This window comes from Bos javanicus, chromosome 14 (assembly GCF_032452875.1).
Source record: "Bos javanicus breed banteng chromosome 14, ARS-OSU_banteng_1.0, whole genome shotgun sequence".
Taxonomy (NCBI): Eukaryota; Metazoa; Chordata; class Mammalia; order Artiodactyla; family Bovidae; genus Bos; species Bos javanicus.
In genome coordinates, this window is record NC_083881.1 from 2,731,263 (window position 1) to 2,752,610 (window position 21,348).

Here is a 21,348-nt window from a genome sequence, read left to right on the forward strand (position 1 = left end):
TGTGGGCATCAGAGAGGTTGGAGATATCGCCAAGGTGTGTGAGCACCAGTCCCACCTGTGTGGCATAGTCGTAGCATCCTGGAGGGAAGGAAGCGTTCATGACGAGGCCATGCAAGACCCAGGGTGGTTAGATTGGAGCCTTTTGAAAGAAGTATCACTGCATTTGAAGTGCTGAGGCAAAATCTTGACAAATAAGGTCCACAAAGACTCTCAGTGATTGCCAGCTCCAGGGCAGCTCTTCTGAAAATGCCTGGCGGTTCTCGTGTATGATCAGGACCCTGCGTTGAGTTCAGTGGGTCCTCTGCGTGCACGTTACCTGCTGTGTGAGGCCTCAGTTTAATGCTCATACCTCTGTGAAGAGTGTGTCTTTATGTTTCCAGTCTTACATTGTGATTCAGAAATTTGGGTGAAGGAAATAGTCATAATCATAATAGCTGCCATTTATGTGTCAGTCATTGTGTCAGATTAGTATTTAATTGTTTATAATAGTTCAGTAAGGTAGCACTTACTGTTCCCATTTTATAGAGAAACTGGACTTGGAGACATTAAGAAACTTTTTGCCCAAGGTTTCATATGGTGGTCATCAAGTTTTCAAGTTCCCATGCCCTGATGGTCCTGCGGTGGGTCTTGCTTTCGTAGCGGAGAGTCGCAGACCCTTCCCTAAGCGCTGCGCCTCCTTTCTGTGCTGTCAGCCACGCATCGACCGTGGTGCGTGTTTTCGGCGTGTCTGTGTCGCCTGTGCTGACCTGCATCACCGCTGTTTGTACAGAGCTCTGCAGGTGGTTCATAGTCCGGGGTTCCCGGCTCAGACTGAGCAGAGAGGTGGTTTCATCAAATACTGGGAAAACTAGGGAAATGGGTCCGTTCCTATCCCTAGAAGTGGGGAGACAACTTTTCCTGTGGAAATTTTTATAGACTTTGGTCTGCTGCTGCTGCTGCTTCTGCTAAGTCGCTTCAGTCGTGTCCGACTCTGTGCGACCCCATAGATGGCAGCCTACCAGGCTCCCCTGTCCCTGGGATTCTCCAGGCAAGAATACTGGAGTGGGTTGCCATGTCCTTCTCCAATGCATGAAAATGAAAAATGAAAGGGAAGTCGCTCAGTCATGTCCGACTCTTAGCGACCCCATGGACTTGGGCCCAACAGGCTCCCCCGTCCCTGGGATTTTCCAGGCAAGAACACTGGAGTGGGGTGCCATTGCCTTCTCTGAGACTTTGGTCTACTCCTCATGAATTCTGAAGTCAAAGTATACAAACTCCTCAGCATTTCTTCTTTAATTGTCTATTAGAAAGGGTAGACGGAGAAGGCATTGGCACCCCACTCCAGCACTCTTGGCTGGAAAATCCCATGGACGGAGGAGCCTGGTGGGCTGCAGTCCATGGGGTCGCTAAGAGTTGGACACGACTGAGCGACTTGACTTTCACTTTTCACTTTCATGCATTGGAGAAGGAAATGGCAACCCACTCCAGTGTTCTTTCTTGACTGGAGAATCCCAGGGACGGGGGAGCCTGGTGGGCTGCCACCTATGGGGTTGCACAGAGTCAGACACGACTGAAGTGACTTAGCATCAGCAGCAGAAAGGGTAGATGTCTCTTAAAAGAACATTTGCAGCAAGGTGGATGAACTTGGGAAGTATTATGCTAAATGAAATAAGTCAAAGAAAGACAAGTGCTGTATGTTATTACTTATATGTGAAACCTAAAAGTACAACACACTAGTGAATATGGCAACAAAAAAAGCAGACTTACAGAGAACAAGCTGGTGGTTACCACTGGAGAGAGAGGGTATTGGGGAGGGACAGTTGAGGGCTAGGGGTGTAAGAGGTACAAACTATTAGGTATAAAGTAAGTTGCAAAATGAGCAATATAGCCAGTGCTTTATAATAACTATAAATGGAGCATAACCTTTAAAAATTGTGAATCACTGTATTGTACACCTGTAACTTAGATAATATTGTACAGCAACTATACTTCAGTTTTTTTAAAAAGTTCTATTTTTTGACCATACGACATGTGGGCTCTTTGTTCCCCAACTAGGGATTGAAGCTGCACTCCCTGCTTGGCACGCACGAGTCTTAACTGGTGGACAACCAGGGAAGTCCCTATAATTCAGTTTTAAAGAAAAGATCTCAGTGAAAATTTCAATTGAAAATATGGCCAAAAGGTTTGAGTAGGTATTTCGTTCATTTCATAGGATAAGAATAAGCACACAGAAAGATGCTCAGCACCGTTACTCACTGGGGAAGGGCAGACAGCAACTACGTTGAGGTGCCACTGCAACGCAGTTAGAGTGGTTAACAGTAAAACTAGACGGCACGAGGTGACAGTGTCCAGTGACAAAGATGTGAAACAGGACTCTTGCCTTGCTGGTGGGAATGCAAAGTATAACCACTTTGGAAAATAATTTGGCAGTTTCTTATAAAGTTGAATATATACTTATCATACAATCCAGTAATCCTATTTTGAGGTATTTATCCAAGAGAAATGAAAATTTATGTCCGTGTGCCTGAATGTTTATAGCAGCTTTATTCATAATCGTTTAAAATGGAAAACAACTTGAATGCCCATCAGCTGGAAAACGGATGAGCAGATTGGGGTCCACCCCTGCAGTGGAATCCTATCCAGCAGCAGCAACAGGAAGGAACTAACTACCAACATAGGAGCAAAGTGGTGCGTCTCCAAAGCATTCTGCCCGTTGAGAACATGAAGCGCTCGTGTTGCTGGGGTTCCATTGATGTAACATTCTGGTTAAGGCAGAGCTCTGAGAGCAGAGATGAGGTGAGTGGCTGCCTGGGGCTGCCAGAGAGAGACTTGTTTTCCGGGGACATGAGGACACTCCTCTGGGCGACAGAAAGCGGCCGTTCCTCCGCCTGGCGGTGGCCACGCCACAGAGGACGTTCGTCAGAGCTCCTGAGCCGGAGGTTTTCCTGTATGGAAATTATACCCCAGGCTTCAAAGATAGGTGACTTCTGTGTGTATACACACAGATACTGTACGCACTTGAGCTCAGGTTTTCTTTCAGGCTGGATTAAACTTTATTTTTCTGGACAAGGTATCCTGGAAGTTTAAGTGAAGTAGATTTTAGCCATAGACACAGCTTCTGAAACCATGTAACCTGAAGTCCTTGGCTGAGTTTTGTATGCTAAAGCCTTTGTATGTAGTTTCTCTTCATGTAACAGGATTGTATATTACAGATGTGTAATTAGCATAAGTTAAAAGTGTTTTAAAAGTTAAATTATTTTAGGGGATTTCAAGTTCTTGTAGCTCTGGAGAAAAATAGTTTTACCAGTGTTTACAATTAATAAATAATGTTTTCTCTGGTTAATGAGACAAATTTATGTAGTCTTCAGCTGTTTTGTTCGGTCAGCTGTAATTGTAGGATACAGGTATATTTTACACTGCTAGAAATACCAAGAATGCACACAGAAAATGATACACATAGGCTTCGTTGAGCTTAAGACTTGCAATTGAAGTACAGTTTTTAGAAGCACGCAGAAGAGTTGCTTGTTACTGCTCTGTGGTGCTTTCTGATGTCCTCCAGAGCAGTTATTCAGCACTTTTTCCCAGTAGGCCCTTGTTTATGTATAGAGTGGGGAGGGAAATTAAAGTGGAAGTTTGTGTGTGAGGGTTTTAATTTTTATTTACAAATCAAAATTTGTTTGATTTTGGAAAGTAAGAAGGCCACTATTTTAAATGATGACTTCATGGTTTTATGATGGGAGGTGCCGCTCTGTGTGGTCACAGCAGAGTCAGTGGTACAGCGGAGCGGGCTTCTGCCCCTTGTTGCACGTGCCCCTCTGTGTCTGCGGCCCTCCTTGCTCTCCCCTGGACACGTGAAGCTTCCCACCGTGTGTGTCCAGCCCCGCTCACCGCAGCTCCCGCCTGCCGCCCTCTGTACAGTGAGCACATGGCCCAGATCCGCTAGTGACCTCTTGGCAGCACACTGAGAGACAGAGAAGAGAGTGGAGTTGTCCTGCTTACTTTTTGCTGTCTGGCTCCATCCTTGTGTCTTCCTCTGGACCCCGCGGTAACTTAATCCTGGTCCAGAGGCCGAGGAGAAGGCTGGGGTGTTTGCTTCAGTTGCTGGCATTTCCAGGTGCTGTGGGGCTCCTGTTGCATGAGCTCGGGGATGGTTTGCAGGGTGTTTGCTTTGATTTGGCTCGTGTTGTTGCTGCACACGTTTGGGGTGTACCATGCAGTGTCTCCTGAGAGGTTTTGGTATGATTTGCTTAAAGTTACTGTATATGCAGAATAGGAAAAAAATAGTGGATTATACACTTAAAAAATATGTAACTGTGTTTATTTTCCTATGTATTTCAAAGGATACTTACAGGTCTTCTTAAACAATGTACTGAAAGTCATCAGACTCACTTTTAGCCTTTCTGGGTGACTTGGGATCTGCAGTGTGAACACTTGTCGCCTTCAGTGTGCGGTAGCACGGCTTTTGCCTTTCTGTCTGCGGTAAACCTGTTTCTCTCCCTCGGATTCCAGTGTTCTGGTTTGCTGGGCCTCCCTGTGCTATGGGCGCGTGAACTGGGCTCAACAGCAAAGTGACAGTGGTCTGCGCTGGGCTGACTGCCTCAGAAACCCTCCAGCGCCCTTTCTAGTTTGCTGCTCCTTGGGTTTTGGTTTTTAATTGTTTAAAATTGCAGTATAGTTGCTTTACAGTGTTTCAAGTGTACAGTGTGTTTTGTTTTTATAGATGAAAAAATTTTTTTCTTTTATAGAAAAGTTATAAGATGTAGTAGTATAGGGAACTCCTGAATATGGCACTTCACCTAGATTCACCAGATGTTAAACTAACGTTCTGTTGCCTTTGCCTGCAGGCCCTCCCCAACCCTGTTTTCCTCTTCTCTCCCTTCCCCCACCCCACCCTCTCTTTCTGTCTTTCCAGGTACGTGCACACGTGTATTTACTGTGAGAGTAGGTTGCAGCGCTCACTCCCTTTACCACTTAGATACTGCGATGAGTCGGGACTGGGGAGACAGAGACTTGGGAGGGCACAAACAAAACCTTGTGTGCACCAGGAGAAAGGAGCAGTGGCCCCACAGGAGACTGAGCCAGCCTTGCCTGTGAGTGTTCCGGAGTCTCCGGTGGAGGCGTGGGTCCACAGTACCTGCCGCGGGGCCAGGGACACTGACTGCAGCAGGCCTGGCAGGTACAGGGTGCTGGCATAGGCCCTTTTTTAGGAGGTCACCGTTACCTCTGCCAAAGCCGGGCTATAGGGAGGGAACAGCCCCACCCGTCAGCAGAAGATTAAAGATTTACTGAGCATGGACTTGTCCACCAGAGCAAGACCCAGTTTTCCCCACAACTAGTCCCTCCCATCCGGAAGCTTCCACCAGCCCCTTATCCTCATCCATCAGAGGGCAGACACAATGAAAACCACAATCACAGATAACTGACCAAACTGATCACGTGGACCACAGCCTTGTCCAACTCAGTGAAACTGTGAGCCGTGTCACGTGGGCGCCCAAGATGGATGGATTGTGGTGGAGAGTTCTGCCAAAACGTGGTCCACTGGAGAAGGGAATGGCAAACCACTTCAGCCTTCTTGCCTTGAGAACCCCATGAACAGTATGAAAAGAACAGAATGACCACGATGTAATTCATGGAATTATCAAATTACCAAATTTACAAAAGTTAACATTGCCTTTGCAGCCCATACACTTACCAAAATGTAGACACCATTGTCATTTTCTTGTTGAACCCAAGTTTTTGTGCCTGACACACACGGAGGCCAAACAAACTAAAATGCTGGAATTTGAAGGAGAGAAAAGTTATTGCAGGGCCAAGCAAGGAGAATGCTCAAAAGACCTGAATCCTGGGTGGTTCTTGGGGCAAAATTCCAGGGGAGAAGGCGACTGCAGGGTGTGTGGCCCTCCTCTCATTGGCTGGCGAGAGGTAACAGGTTGTGTTCAAGGAATCTCAATCATCAGTCTTCCGCTTCCATGCAGTTTGGGTTCTGCTCAGCCTGAAGTTACAGTCCTCCACCTGGGTGGGGCCCTTAGTTGCTGTAGAAGACCTGTGTCAGATGTTACGTGTTATCTACCCTTTGAGGAGGAACCAGGACCCTGCTTTATTCACACACTGATCTTTCTACTGCTCCTCCTCTAGTTCTGCATTCCCCTAATTAGTAACTGTTTGAATCTGCCCTTTGCAACTCAGGGAAGGTTTTGGAGGCTGAAACAAGAAATGGAGGACACAGCAAGGCTTTATAGTGCCTGGGAAGGGTCCCAGGGCCCCAGAAAGTTCCTTCATGCCCCTCCATGGTCACAGTCCCTGCCCCAACCACTCGCTGCTCCCCTCCCCCCATAACTTCTGTGTTCCTTCCACTTCAGGTCACTTTTGCCTGTTCTAGGAGCTCATGTCAGCAGAGTGGTACGCTGCGTATAACTGTGAAAGGTGATTTTTAGCCCCATGTAGTAGAGATTCATCTATATTGCTGTGTGGTTGGTTCCTCTCTGTTGCTGAGTATAGTGTTCCCTTGCAAGAGTCTATCCTGTTTTGTCTATCCATTCTTTCTCCATCAGTTCAGTTCTGTTGCTCACTTGTGTCTGACTCTTTGTGACCCCATGGACTGCAGCACGCCAGGCTTCCTTGTCCATCACCAACTCCCAGAGTTTGTACTCAGACTCATGTCCATTGAGTCGGTGATGTCATCCAGCCATCTCATCCTCTGTCTTCCCCTTCTCCTCCCACCTCCACCTTCAATCTTTCCCAGCATTAGGGTCTTTTAATTTTTTTTTTTTTTTTTAGGGTCTTTTCAAATGAGTCACTTCCTCGAATCAGGTGACCAGAGTATTGGAGTTTCTGCTTCAGCATCAGTCCTTCCAATGAATATTCAGGACTGATTTCCTTTAGGATGGACTGGTTGAATCTCCTTGCACTCTAAAGGACTCTCAAGAGTCTTCTCCAACACCACAGTTCAAAAGCATCAATTCTTCGGTGCTCAGCTTTCTTTATAGTCCAACTCTCACATCCATACATGACCACTGGAAAAACCATAGCTTTGACTAGATGGATCTTTGTTGACAAAGTAATGTCTCTGCTTTTTAATATGCTGTCTAGGTTGGTCATAACTTTTCTTCCAAGGAGCAAGAGTCTTTTAACTTCATGGCTGTAGTCACCATCTGCAATGATTTTGGAGCCAAAAAAAAATAAAGTCTGTTATTATTTCCATTGTTTCCCCGTCTGTTTGCCATGAAGTGATGGGACCAGATGCCATGATCTTCATTTTTTGAATGTTGAGTTTTAAGTCAACTTTTTCACTCTCCTCTTTCACTTTCATTAAGAGGCTCTTTAGTTCCTCTTTGCTTTTGGCCACAAGGGTGGTGTCATCTGCATATCTGAGGTTACTGATATTTCTCCCGGCAATCTTGATTGCAGCTTGAGCTTCATCCAGTCCAGCATCTTGCATAATGTACTCTTTCCATACAAGTTAAATAAGCAGGGTGACAGTATACAGCATTGATGTGCTCCTAGCTACTGACTTTACTATCTACAGAATCTCAGGCAATTTCCATTTTGACAGAGGGAAGCTTGTTCTTTTTTTTGGTTTAATTTCCATTTTGTTTTGTTACTGTACTGATATGGGATATTTGGTGTATTCTGCATTGTGTTTCATGCAAAATAGCTTTTCCTGCCTGACTTAACACATGCTGTGTTGTTTGTCCTGAACATAACCGTTAATCCCAGCTCCTTCAAGCAGAGGTCATTTTCTTCCCGCCACTTGCCCATCCGTCAGCGATGTGTTAGTGTAGTGAGCAGTGAGTGTATCGGGGCCTGGTGAATGAGCGTGAGAAGGGAGATGCCTGAGATCTTCATTGGCCAGCAGAGTGCCCAGCACCTGCGTGACCCCAGTCCTGTACTCTGCACCGCTGAAGGAGAGGTTTTCCCCCAGTCTTGCAGATGATTGGTTGAAAATTTGGAATCATTTTTGGCTCTTCTTACAATTTTTGATGTACATTTGAGTAACAATGTCGCCCTTAAAAAATATCTTTGTTAGTTTATGAAATTGAGATTAGTACAGCGTAAATACTGATTTTTCATTATGTGAGCCTTATGAAGTGACGCGTCATAAGATGGAGTGTGTGCCTACTGCGTAGCTTCTGCCTGCTGGTGACAGTAGTTTTGAAATAGAAAAGCTTGATAGAATAGTGGTGTTTGGGTGTATGTATGACATTTTCTCATAACCTCTGTATCACAGTAGACATATCCTGGAACAGACTCATTCTTTAGATTTAAATGGGAAAGATTGGGGGGTCTTCCAGTGGTAGTTTTCTTCTGGACCTGCAGCATTGATGCAGGCTGCCTGTTGCGTTTACGTGGAAACTCTGTCACGCGAGTGTACGTTCCTCGGTTCTTTGTCTGGTCACAACAAAGATTTGGAGCTCTCAGGTCTTGGACAAACCGTGTTATAGCTCTTAGGCAAATCAGTGTTACAGCTCTATTTTATTTAGAAGATAGCAGGAGAGAGAGAGAGAGAGAGAAAGAGAGTGCACGCACGCGGGAGAGAGTCCGTGAGAAGGCGCTTTGGCTCCTCCTTTTATATGTTTTTTCCTCCACCTGGGCCTGCCCTATGCAAATTGGGCTTAGCCAGGAGTGCTGTTTGTTCTGCCTGAAGTCTTCACTCTGGTCCTCGGACCTTCCTTTGACCTTCCTTGTCTTTTAGCCACCGCCATTTTGGACTCCTTTTCCCTATTCTACCTACCTAACACTCTTGATCCTAAATTGATCCTCTTTTGGTAGCTGAGGGCAAGTGAGACTTGGTCAGTCTTGGAGCTGCATTTTCACTGTTCAAAGCTGAACTTCACTGCCTTGTATGTCAGTAACAGGGATATTTAACATGTTTGAGAAAACGGATCACATATGTGCTTAATTTTGTCATAATTTATAAAAGATTTAAAAAATTACTAAAAATGTACTTGTTCTCTTGAGTGTGACTTTTAATCTTCAGAGTAAATCTTTAGTTTGGGCTTCCCTTGTGGCTCAGCTGGTAAAGAATCCTCCTGCAATGCAGGAGACCTGGGTTCAATCCCTGGGTTGGGAAGATTCCCTGGAGAAGGGAATGGCTGCCCACTCCAGTTTTCTGGCCTGGAGAATTCCATGGACTGTATAGTCCATGGGTCGCAAAGAGTCGGACACGACTGAGCAACTTTGACTTGACCTGACTTAGGTGCGAAGTTCAGCATAAACTTGCACTCATTGGGCACTGAGGAGTTTTCCATGTGACGCATACTTCTAGATGGCTGAAGAAAACGTATCTGCCTTTCTTTTTTATCCCAACCCCACCGGTTCCCCAGACCTTACTTTTATTCAGGTAAGAAGATGGGAAAGGGAGCAGGGTGTAGCTTTTCTTGCAGGATATTCTGATTGTGAAAGTGGTGTCAGTTCTTAAGTGGATTTTATCTGGAAGAGGGTAGAAAGCATGGTGTTTGCATGGCATTTGTGCAGTGATCATGATGGTGGTGTTACTCCAGGACACGTTGCGGCTGCTGTCGGGAGCTTTCCCAGACGGCAGAGCAGAGTGGTTTCCTTAGCTGTGCAGCAGACGCCAAGGGTGCCTTCTTTTTGCAGTGCCTGACTCTGTAAAGGAGACAAAAATGGGTTTACTGTGGATTGTGATAGATGTACAGAGAGGAGATTGTGTACAGAAAGGAGACTTGGGTTTCTTAGACAACTGGGAGAGTGAGGTGGAGATTGACTAAGTTTGTGGAATGAGATTGTCCTGAGTATAGTTTTCAGCAGAAGAAAGAATTTCAGTCAGCAACTGTGTGTAGAGATCATATTGTAGCAAGTATAGGTGGTAACTTCGAGGTCACATGGAAAGAGCTGTAAATGCCCTGGAAATCTTGGGACTAGGAATGTGTAATTACATTTTACAGGAAACGCTGCAGGTGGTGATGCTGTTATTTTTGTGTTCTCTTTTGTTCTTGTTAGATGAATTCATACTTCTATTTTTTACTTAAAGATAATATTTGATTTCCATTTAAGGCTTGGGACATATACATTAGGAAATTCCTGTACTCTGAGTTCTTAGGTGGTAATTCAAGGATCCCAGTGAGAGGACTGTGCTTTAAGCCACCTGTAATCATATCCAGACTGTGTATGTAGAGCAAAAAATAAATGCATGTTCTTTCATAAATTCTTTAAGTGCATTTTATACAGACATATTTATTTCATAACTTTTTTTTTTTAAAGCAAAATCAGATTTGGAGTTACTTACAGGCACAACTCGGAGAAGGCGATGGCACCCCACTCCAATACTCTTGATTGGAAAATCCCATGGACGGAGGAGCCTGGTGGGCTGCAGTCCATGGGGTTGCTGAGGGTCGGACACAACTGAGCGACTTCACTTTCACTTTTCACTTTCATGCACTGGAGAAGGACACGGCAACCCACTCCAGTGTTCTTGCCTGGAGAATCCCAGGGACGGGGTATCCTCGTGGGCTGCCATCTACGGGGTCACACAGAGTCGGACATGACTGAAGCGACTTAGCAGCAGCAAAGGCACAACTGAAGTAATTAAAATCTCCCCAGGAAATAACTATAGAAGTATGCAGTAATGATTATAAAAAGAAAATTTAAAGTATTTTTGCAGATTTTTGGCCCTTCTTCTCCCAATCGCATAATGGGAAGCAAAATAGATTTTTTTTAAATGTGTAAATTTGATATATATATTTTAAGTAACTGTTTTATTATAGGAGACCCGTGTTCCTATGTTTTATAATTAGATCTCATGTTTCCCCTACAGTCAGAACTCGAATGTCTTCAATTGTTCTTGTTAGATACCTTTTCATCTGTTTCTGATGTTTAGCTTTCTGCTTTTGAGTGAACCACTTAATATTAGTTAAAGATGTGTGCACAGGGCATATTCCCAAAGAAGAATAAGCTGTATAATGGCTTTATTTAACTGAAGAAATTTCTTCTCTAAAAGATGATCTTTCTAGGAAGTTTTTTTAAAATGTTCTCTAGAATATCTTATGGATTGAAGAGCTGTAGGTAAAGGTAAAATGTTTAAATCATTTTTTAGATTTAAAACTTGCGTGGGACTTATGTTGAAAATTTTATACAGTGTTCAGTATGCACGTTAAACACTTTTACGCTGGGCTTCTTTCACTGAGCATGATGTTTTCTGATTTCGTCCACGTTGTAGCCTGTGTCAGTACCTTCCTTTCATTGCCGAGTGATGTGCGGCAGGAAAGACACGTTTGCTTGTAGGTTGTTAGCTTGCCAAAGCCTCTCATGCTTCTCTGACCCCTGGCGGCAGTTTTCTGTGGATGCTGAGCCAGGGTTCTCAGCCTCCTCCTTGTTCACAGGATTGGCAGATAAACACCAAAGTTCAAAGGAGCTGCAGGAGACCCGCTCAGCTTTGTGGTTCTTCGCCCTCTGAAGTCTTAGCCCCCCTTGTTCTCACTCCCCAGCATCTCTCTGATTACTGTACTTTATGCACTTTTCCTGTTTTTCTAGGGGACACACTGTTGCACCTCCCTTGGATTCAGACATCTCAAAAAAAGGGGGAAGGAGGAATCTTTGAATAAGTGAGTTGTTACAGACTCTCCTCTCCTGTGAAGCCGTCATGCTCTGCCCATGTGGCTTGTGAATTTGAGCGGTTGCTGTTCTTATTCCAGCTCTTAGGACCTAAATAAGAAGGGTTTCTGCTGTTTCTTAAGAGGTGCAAATAGCCTTAAGCAAGCATGGATTTTGCTTACTCATTTTTAGGGCTTGCCTCCTCCTTTCAAGGTCAGACATTAATGAATTCAGGAGTTTGTTGGTTCAGTGTAAAAAATGGCATCGCAACTGTTTCCAGAAAATAGATATGCTTTTACAGTTTAGTTACTGTGATTCTCATGTTTAAAAAGAAGTATTGAATCCTTTTATTGTTCTCAGAGGGAACTTTTAAAGTCGAGTGACTGTACTTAACACGCCTTGGGCAGAAATGTTTCTAGTTTCACGAAGCTCTAGGTGATTGCGCTAGATGTGGGGAGCCTTGGGATTATGGCGGGTGGGCCAGTGGGCGGAAGTGGAGTGTGGGAATGGGAAGGTGTGGGCAGGACTCTGGTAAGGCATTTCTAAGGGACCCCAAAACTCTCAGTCATCAAGATAAGTGATGTTTTAGCAGTATTTTTAGAAGTCAAGAATCAATGCAAAAGGTCCCTGATGGATAGAACCAAACTTTTCATGAAGACAGGGTCATTATTACTCATTTTTCCTTTTGCCCCAGCACTGCTCCTTGTTCTGTCTTAACTTCTACTTACTTTGAGTTTAATTTGCTAATGCTTTTTCTCATTTAAGGTAAAAAAAAAACCCAGACAACTCATGTTTTCGCCCTTTAAATATAAATGCTTAAAGTTAAAAAGTTCCTCTGTATACTCTTTCAACTCCATCCTAAAGATTTTGATCTTCTGTTTTTAATTGTCAATCCTGTGCTGAACATTTTTTCAATTTCTCTTTTGATGTGTTGTTTGACTGTGTATTATTTAGAAAAATAATGGGAATTTTACTAGATATCATTTCTTTAAAATAGTTATTTTTTGTGTTAATTTATTATTTTTATTACTTAAAATATATATCTTGAAAATCCTTGCAGTTTAGAACTGGGAATTACCTTAATTCTCGATAGAACATGTTCGTTTTTTAAAAAAATTAATGAGTATTTTCGGTATCAATGAAAAATTTTCAGCAAACACCGTTTTTTTAAACACATGTATGTAGTCACTCATCTTTATTTGCTCATTCCCCTTCTGTCAGCATGGAGGCAGTTCCCAGTTGTTTGAGTTTTTCAGATAAACCTCTGAATTGTTTAAGCCTCGAATGGCACAGGAAGTTCACTGGGGGTTTCCCCAACCAGCCTGCCGGGGGCGTGCTTACTGGGACCTGTGTGTCTGTCCTCTGAGAGCTCTCAGCTCCCTGGGGACCCGGGCTCTGTCCTAGGCATTCTTGGGTTCCTGGCGATTCTTAAGTCACTGTGCCAGCCCAGAAGATGCAAAGGAATGCCCTGATGATGTCAAAGCCCTTTATGTGATGGTATTTAATTCTCCTAACAGCTGTGAATGGTAGATGCCATTTTAAAGTTCGTTTAACTGATGAGAAAACCAAGTCAAAGAGAAGTTAAAAAAGAAAAACAGTGCCCCAGGTCACATATCTGCTGTGTGGCAAGGTCAGAATTCAAGGAATATTTCAAACAAACTGAATGGACAGCTTGGGGCTTTCAGGCTTAAGGAGATGGAAAGGTGACTGTCTTGGCTTTGGAGTCACGTGTGGCCTTACTTTTACAAAGTCTCATCGGATCCTCTGTCCTGCACCTCTGTAAGCCCGTTTCCTCGTTCTTGCAAATGGCAACACTAGTGGTGATCCCAGGTTTTCTTCAGGGGTATTTTGTGAGCCGCGCAAAGCCCGCGTCCCGTGCCGCACCAGTGTCAGCACTGCTGGGCCTGTCTCCAGCCTGGTCCAGGATAGGCTGTTGTCTCTCTTTTTCCTTCCTCTTGCGCTTCAGGCTCGTTCTAATGTCTCCATACTTTCCCCCTTGTCCATACTGCTGCTGCTAAGTCGTTTCAGTCGTGTCCGACCCTGTGCGACCCCATGGACTGCAGCCCACCAGGCTCCTCCGTCCATGGGATTTTCCAGGCAAGAGTACTGGAGTGGGGTGCCATTGCCTTCTCCGTCGACAGGTAGACGTAATTGTGTCACGTTTGCGGATTTGTTGTAAAACGTGAGATGCGTTCTTTTAAAGTGGTTTTAACATTTTAAGTTTTTTATTGGGATAGGCAAAAAATACAGAACATAAAATTTGCCATCTTAGCTGTTTTTAAGTGTGCGGGTCAGTGGTGTTAAGTGTATGAACATCTTGTGAAACAGATCTCTAGGCTTATCTTGCAAATCTGAAGCTCTGTACCCCTTTTCCCCTCTTCCCCGCTTCCTGGTAGTCACTGTTCTACTTTCTGTTCCTATGAGCTTGGCTACTTTAGGTGCCTCGCATGAGTGGAAGCATACAGCACGCACACAGGCCCTGTGCTCATGTCCCAGGTCACAGGGTTTCCTTCCTTTCAGAGGCTGAGTGATGCACCGCTGTAATCACACTGCACTTCTGCGTCCCGCCATCGATGAACACGGCGGGTGCTTCCTGCTTCTTGACTGTTGTGGATACTTTCTGTGAACAGAGGGGTGCGGTCTCTTCAGGACCCTGCCTTCAGTTCTTTTGGATGTAGGGCTCCCCATGTGGAGCTGCTCGATCATGTGGTAGTTCTAGTTTTGACTCCTTTGAAGAACCTCCATTCTTTTCTGTAGCAGTTTCACCATTTACGTTCCCACTGATGTATGCAAGAGTTTCTGTCTCTCCACATCTCTGCCAACACTTGTTATTTTCATATTTTTTAAAAAAAATAGTAATAATCATCCTGATAAGGGTGGCGTTGGTTTTAATAACTTTTAAAAAACTGAAGTATGGTTGATTTATAATGTGCCAATCTCTACTGTACAGAGAAGTGACTCAGTTACACACATACATACATTCTTTTTTTAGTAGTCTCTTCCATTATGGTTTACATGGGATATTGAAGATAGTTCTGTGTGCTGTACACTAGGACCTTGTTTATCATTCTAAATGTAACAGTCTGCATCTGCCAACCCAGACCCCCCGCGGCTCCTCCCTCTCCCCTTCCTTCTGGCAACCACAAGTCTCTTCCCTGTGAGCCTTTTCTTTAGTAGATGGTTCATTTGTGCCATATGTCAGGCTCCACGTGGAAGGGGTATCGTGTGGTATTTGTCTTTCTCTTTCTGACTTCACTTGGTATGGTCATCTCTAGTTGCATCCATGTTGCTGCAAATGGCATTGTTTCTTTCTTTTTTATGGCTGAGTTTAATAACTTTTTAATGATAAAAAATTTTAGGTAGAATTGAAAAAGTGACTCTCTATGCTTCTGCTGAGTTGGAATAGTGTCTGTTGACACCAGTGTGACAAGACCAGAGGCATGGAGGCGGGAGATGGACAAAGGAAGCCAGCCACTGTGCAGCTGTGTTTGGACGGAGAGAAGCCTCAGTGGTGCCTCTTACTCAGTATGACTGGAGGAGGGACTGGATCCGTGCTGGGTGCTTCTGTTGGATTACACTGTAGAAACTCCTTCTTTTTCCAGGCCACTGTGAGGGATAATTTAAAATGTCAGTGGTTGATGTGTCCCTCTTTATAGCTGAGGAATGTAGGTTGTAGAAGAGGCTCATTTACCACCAGGGGTCCCCCTGGCCCCAGCGCCCCCTTTAGCTACAGCCGTCTGCTCACAACCTGCAGCCGCACGGCCTGGTTTCTAACCAGACGCCAGAGGTTCTCTTGGGCTCTTTCTGCTTCAGTTACCTAATTCGGGAGCCAGTGCTTTGATACTGTCACTGTTTGCTAAATAAGGTGAGTGGTCAAACTATGGATAAATTGGATTTGTAGGGTAAAAAATACATGGTGATGAAATGATGAGGTGATTTGGATATGCATATGCCTGTTCAATAAAAGTTTCACAGTTGAACAGTTTCAACATTTTAACTACTTGATTGCCTTTGATTATTTGTGTCTTTTTGGTCAGCATACACAAAAACTGCCCTCTACTTCATAACATGTTAAATATATTTAGGTCGAAAATTTCGGTTCGGTGAATGTCTTCTCTCACCCTGTGTTACTGTGCCTCTGCTGCCCATTGTATTTTGAAAAACTATAGCAGCATCTTCTCACACATTGCAGGGTCCTTTTTTTCCCTCATAAACTCTCAACTGATTCTTAACCTGGAATTTAGTGCTGATGTTTGATGTGGGAAAATAAATAAGGAATGGCTATGAACTAGTGTCTCTGGGAACTCTCTAGTTCAGAATTATTTAGATTAATAATAGGTTCAGGGCTTTCTGCCCTTTTAGAAGACATTTTCCCTCTGTCTCATCTCTTGAGTGTGGGTTCATCCATTAGGATGGGTGGGTGTCTCCTGGTGGTTTGGATGCGTCTCTCAGGTACCAGCTGCAGGCTCAGCATCTCGTCTGAGTGTGTTCTGGGCAGGATTGCTGACACCAGGGACCACTGTGGGGTGCTGTGTCGGGGAGAGAGAGGCCTGTCTGTCTTGTGTTCTGCCCCCAGGCACATTTCTTCTCCTCCTGCTTGTCCCTTTGGTCTTCACCGTGACCCAGTAGTCATCCTCCGGAGGCCAGGTGGGGCCTGCCTCCCGCCCCTCTCTGGAACGCTTTGCAGCCTCTGCAGGTAGCATCCCTGGGGTAGTGATTGAAGGGTGTGGTCTGGCTGGTATCCGAGAGCTGGTGCTATCCCAGCCCCACCCAGCTAGCCTGATGTTAGGTATGTACTTCCTTTCTCTGCTCCTCAGTTTGTTCACGTGTCACTTGTGGATTTAAACATCACCTACATCATTGGTTGTGTTAATTGAGAAAATAGGTGTAAAGCACTTAGCCAGTTGGGCTCCCCAGATGGCACAGTGGTAATGAATCCACCTGCCAGTACAGGAGACGCCAGAGAAGCGGGTTCAATCCCTGGGTCAGGAAGGTCCCTTGGAGAAGGAAATGACAACCCACTCCAGTATTCTTGTCTGGAAAATTCCATGGACAGAGGAGCCTGGTGGACTACAGTCCATGAGATCATAGAGAGCTGGACATGACTGAGCAACTGAGCACGCATGCACACTGAGCAGATCGGCAGGGAACACAGACTGTGGGCCTAGCTGCCGAGTTTGATTTCCAGCTCTGCTCCTAGAAGCCCTGTGACCTGGAACAAGTTATCTCTCTGTGCTCCAGTTTCTTCATCTGTGCAGTGGAGGTGATAGAGTCTGCCTCGTGGGAGTGGTTTTTAATAACTAAATAAGTCAGTATTTTAAAAGTACTTGGAACTGGGCTTGGTGCATAGTAGGCATTAACTTGGCATCCTTATTATCATATTTTCATTACTATTCGTGTTGCTGCTCTGCTGTTTTGTGACTGACATTTTCACGCTTCAGTAAGTGATAGTCGTTGTCCTTGTTTTTCAGGTGAACACACTGAGGTTCAGGATGGTGAAATGACTCTTTCTTTGTCCCACGGGTAGAACTGGGGCTCCTTTGCATCTTCCAGTGGCAAGTCAGTGCCTTCCTCAACTTCCCCAGAGCTCCTCCAGAGTATCGGAAGGGAGGTATGGTAATTGTCATGAAACTTGGCTGGGAAAACAAGTAATACCAGTACCATCACCTTTTGGAGTATGTTGTGTTTTGAGACCTATTGTCTGTTTGTCTTCAGAAGGTAATTATATCCATTGTTAAGACTAAGTTTCTTTAGTTCTTACCAAGTCATAATTTTTATTGATATTAAAACTTTAAGAAAAAATTTTTTCTGTGTTTGTGATGGAGACAGTGAGTCACAGTGACATTGAACAGATAATTCTCTGAGTCTGAATGGAAGTAAGCTTAGAACAGGCACCCAACTGACGGAAGTTGGGTATATTGTACTTATCAGTCGCTAATGGACGTACCATGTGGTAAAAGTGTTGATTTTATTTAAATCTGTAACTTTTGATTAATGAGGCATAAAGAAAGGCAAGAGAAGATAAATTTTGAATTGTGTGTATAATGTGAATTACATTATATGTTTTTACAAATTCTTCTTGTTGGTTGACATAAAACCATTTACCAGTGCTTTACTCTTCTAAGAAGTACTGCCGAGGAGTTTTGGTCTAACCTAAGGCAAACTGTGGAAACTGTGAGAAGTGTATGAGAACTTGAACGTCAGGGTTGCATCTTTGTGAGCTGTTGTTGTGACGTTTGTAAGCTGTTTGTTTCTTAATAGTTCTTTCCCAGTGACTTTCTTTTCTTTCTTATTTTAAAGATTGTTTATTTCTTAAAAATTTTTTTTAAATCTTTTTTTGGCTGCACCATGGGTCATGTGGAATCTTGGTTCCCTGACCAGGATTGGACAATAACGCCCCCTCCCCGGCATGGAAAGAGCAGAGTCTTAACCACTGGGCCATCAGGGAAGTCACCCCTGGTGACTTTCTTATTTCAGGCCAGGTTTCTGTAGGGAAGCCAGAGTGGGCAGACCTACACAGTATGTGAAGTGTTCTTTTGCTCACTAACTTTGTTTATAGCATTCTTTGCTAGCCTTCCAGTGGTTTTATCTAATCTTACACACTAGTATCATTTGGTTCTATTAACATCTGCAGTGGAAGTTCTGTTCGGAGTATCAGAATACTTCAGTTGTGTGGTTTATTTTTTATGTCAGATGGGGAAGGACATTTCCATATGGTTTTCCTAAAATTCATATCAGTTTTTCTTTTTCCATTCTTATTGGGAGGAAAAGCAAGGTTTGCAACAAGTATGATGCACGTATTCATTCTGTGGATATTTTTCAAACCCCTGTGCTGGGTCTTGGAGGTGAAGCAGTGCCCAGGACCAAGGCTGGCCATGCTGTCACGGAGCTTAGTGTTGGGCTCTGACACCTAGAACCTAGACTGCCCCTCTGCCATCTCCTCCTTACCTACGGGGTGAGAAGGTGTGGAGTGTGGCCTATACATTGTACTGACCGTATTAGCAGTGAGGCCCTGGGGACAGTGCACAGACTCAGTGATGTCCTTCCCCCTGTGGAGAGCACGTTGTGGTGGGGTAGCTGGGCAGGGGACAAAGGGCAGGAACAAGTCACGGGGGGCTGTAGGAGGTGTGTATGCTTTGGGGCAGATGGAACTGGAGTTAAGAGTATGGCTGTGGACTTTTAGACGAGGTGAGTGGAGTGAGTAACATTTGAGCCTTGTGGTTATCTGAGACAGGAGTGTCCCACCTAGAGGGACAGGCCGTGTAAAAGCCCTGAGGTCGTGCACGCCTGGTGTGGGCTCAAGGCAGAGTGGAGGTCAGTGTGGTTGGAGCTGAGAAGACCCTGGCGGTGGGCTTGGTGAGGACCCCAGGTGTGGGTGGGAGGGCAGCCTTCAGGGTTTTGAAGACCATGCTCAGTGTGTAGGCTACCTGCTTGGGGATCTGGAGAACTTTTGGTGAGTTTTAGCAAAGGAGTGAGAGAAGGCAATGGCACCCCACTCCAGTACTCTTGCCTGGCAAATCCCATGGATGGAGGAGCCTGGTGGGCTGCAGTCCATGGGGTTGCTAGGAGTCGGACACGACTGAGCGACTTCACTTTGACTTTTCACTTTCATGCATTGGAGAAGGAAATGGCAACCCACTCCAGTGTTCTTGCCTGGAGAATCCCAGGGACGGTGGAGCCATAAGACGACTGAAGCAATTTAGCAGCAGCAGCAGCAAAGGAGTGAAATGGTGTGCTTGATTGTTTTGAAAGGAAGGGTCAGTTGCAGCTGCTGGGTTGAGAGTGGAGTATGGGGCAGCCGGATTGGAGATGGGGGAGCGGGGTTGGCCTGTGGCTTTGACCCGTGTGCAGGTCGGCAGCAGACATAGGGCAGTGGGCAGGGAGAGGTCACGGCCCAGGTATAGTTTTAAGGCAAGGATAATGGGTTTTGCTGATGGATTGCTTTGATCCTCAGAGACAGAGGAGTCGGGGTGACTAAGGCTTGGGGCCTGAGCAAATAGTAATCTTTCTTGTAAATTTTAATTAAGAGTTTACTTGTTAAGTGGACTTACACTTAACTAGTTGTTCTTAGCTGGACAGATACTACAAAGAAGTTGTTTTAAATATCAAAGAACTTTCTGTATTAACATGTAGAATTTCATAAATAAATAAATCAGAGCTTAAAGGGATTGCTTACTTTTTTCACTTCTGTTGTCATGAACTATAGGCCTTTCCTGTTCTTTTCAAGATGTCACTGATTGGGAGTTTAAAAGCAGGAGTTGTTTTAATGTTTAGCAAAAAGAAAACAGGAGTAGACATATCACCAACCTGGCTAGGACTCGTCCTTTTTCAGCTCTTCGGCCTGAGGCAGGTCCACCTGGACCTCAGGATCCCCTTCTGTAGACACGGGGGAGGAAATGCTTTGTTGGGGTTGTGTTCAGGATTGAAGTCAGGCGTTTCCTGTGAGAGCAGCTGGCACAGGCCTGACTCACAGGTGCTGCCCTGCTGTTCCCAGAGCACCTGCAGCCTTCTCTGCTTTCATACCCTCGGCTTTTTCTTTTTCTTTTCAGCAGCCCTGAGGCTGCTGAGAACTTCCCTTGTAGCTCAGTTGGTCTGCCTGCAAGACAGGAGACCCTGGTTCAGTTCTTGGCTTTGGAAAATCCCCTGGAGGAAGAAATGGCAACCCACTCCAGTATTCTTGCCTGGAGAATTCCATGGACAGAGGAGCCTGGCAGGCTACAAGTCCATGGGGTCTCAGAGTTGGACACAACTTAGCGACTGACCCACCACCACCAGAGGCGCTGAACTTCCTTGTAGCTGCTGCTTCGTCAGGCTGCCTCTGGTCCTGTCCTGGAGAAGTTTTGCTTCTCTGTATCTTTCCAGCTTTTAGACCTTGCACCCCAGAAGGTGACATTCGGATACTGAAATAAAGTATCAGTTAGCTTGGTTGGAGGGAGAGAAAGCCGCTGCCGCTGGTTGTCTCATCTGGACCATAGGCTCCCCCCTCACGCCCTCTCTCCCTGGGCGCCATGTCCGCCCGCCCCCCCCCCGGCTCTGGACAGCTGCCGCCTCGCCTTCTGGGCTGTGGGTGGAGACCCTGTTCCTGGACGGCGGGTGGGCTTAGTGGCCATGCCTCTGCCTGGTTGAAAGGCCCTGTCTTTACTCATCTTTTGAAGCAGTGGTGGCACTGTTTTTGCTTCGATGTGAAAATTAGATGTGATCAGTATCTGCTGTGTGGAATACAATTGGTGACAAGGAAAGGTAGCTTTGAGTTGTTTTTGACATTTTTGAGAATCTTACGTTCCAAGAGAGACTCCCAGTTTGCTCGGGCCATTTGTAGTCTGTTGGTTGATGGTTCAGATTAAGCCCTGAGCCCTGCTTGTGGGGCTGAACCGGACGCCCAGATACCTGGGATGTGCCTCGACGCACCCGTGGCGGCAGTGGGCCTTTCTGTCCTCGGCTCGCCTCAGTAGCGGGGCAGGCTGGGCTGGTTTTCAGGACAAACCCCGGATCTGTCCGCCTCTTTCTTCTGCTCTCTTTCTGGCTAGCTTGCTTGTGTTTCCTGGAGCCCCCTTTCTTCCCACTGTTGCTTGAGTTCAGAGTTTTCTGTGGTAAATGATAGTTTTCACTGTGGAGTAGGGGCAGTCACTTGAGTTAGGCCTGCAGTTAGGAGCCTGAAGGTAAAGCCTGCAGACAGAGCAGCATCTCGAGCTGTTGAAGCCCAGCACCCGGCCCTGAGGCATCCCTGGACACAGCCTTTGTTCAGTAACCCCGCCACCCCCAGAAGTTAGTGAAGTCATAAGATCCTGTTCACAGTTAAGTAGAGTACTTGTCTTTTTA

At 45.3% G+C, this 21,348-nt stretch overlaps 1 protein-coding gene across 18 annotated transcripts in view; it reads left to right on the plus strand.

The window, feature by feature from the left end:
• Window positions 1–21,348, plus strand: part of PTK2 (protein tyrosine kinase 2) — a 192,754-nt gene that overhangs the window by 26,939 nt on the left and 144,467 nt on the right. For 6 of the 18 annotated variants that reach the window (XM_061438478.1, XM_061438479.1, XM_061438477.1 and 3 more), the window contains one exon: window positions 17,001–17,140. The exons of 11 other annotated variants lie outside the window; for them this stretch is intronic. The gene's annotated coding sequence lies outside the window, so the exon portion shown is untranslated. Of the gene's footprint in view, window positions 1–17,000; window positions 17,141–17,223; window positions 17,248–21,348 lie in introns of those variants that run through there. One more of the 18 variants, XM_061438487.1, reaches the window with a different exon arrangement.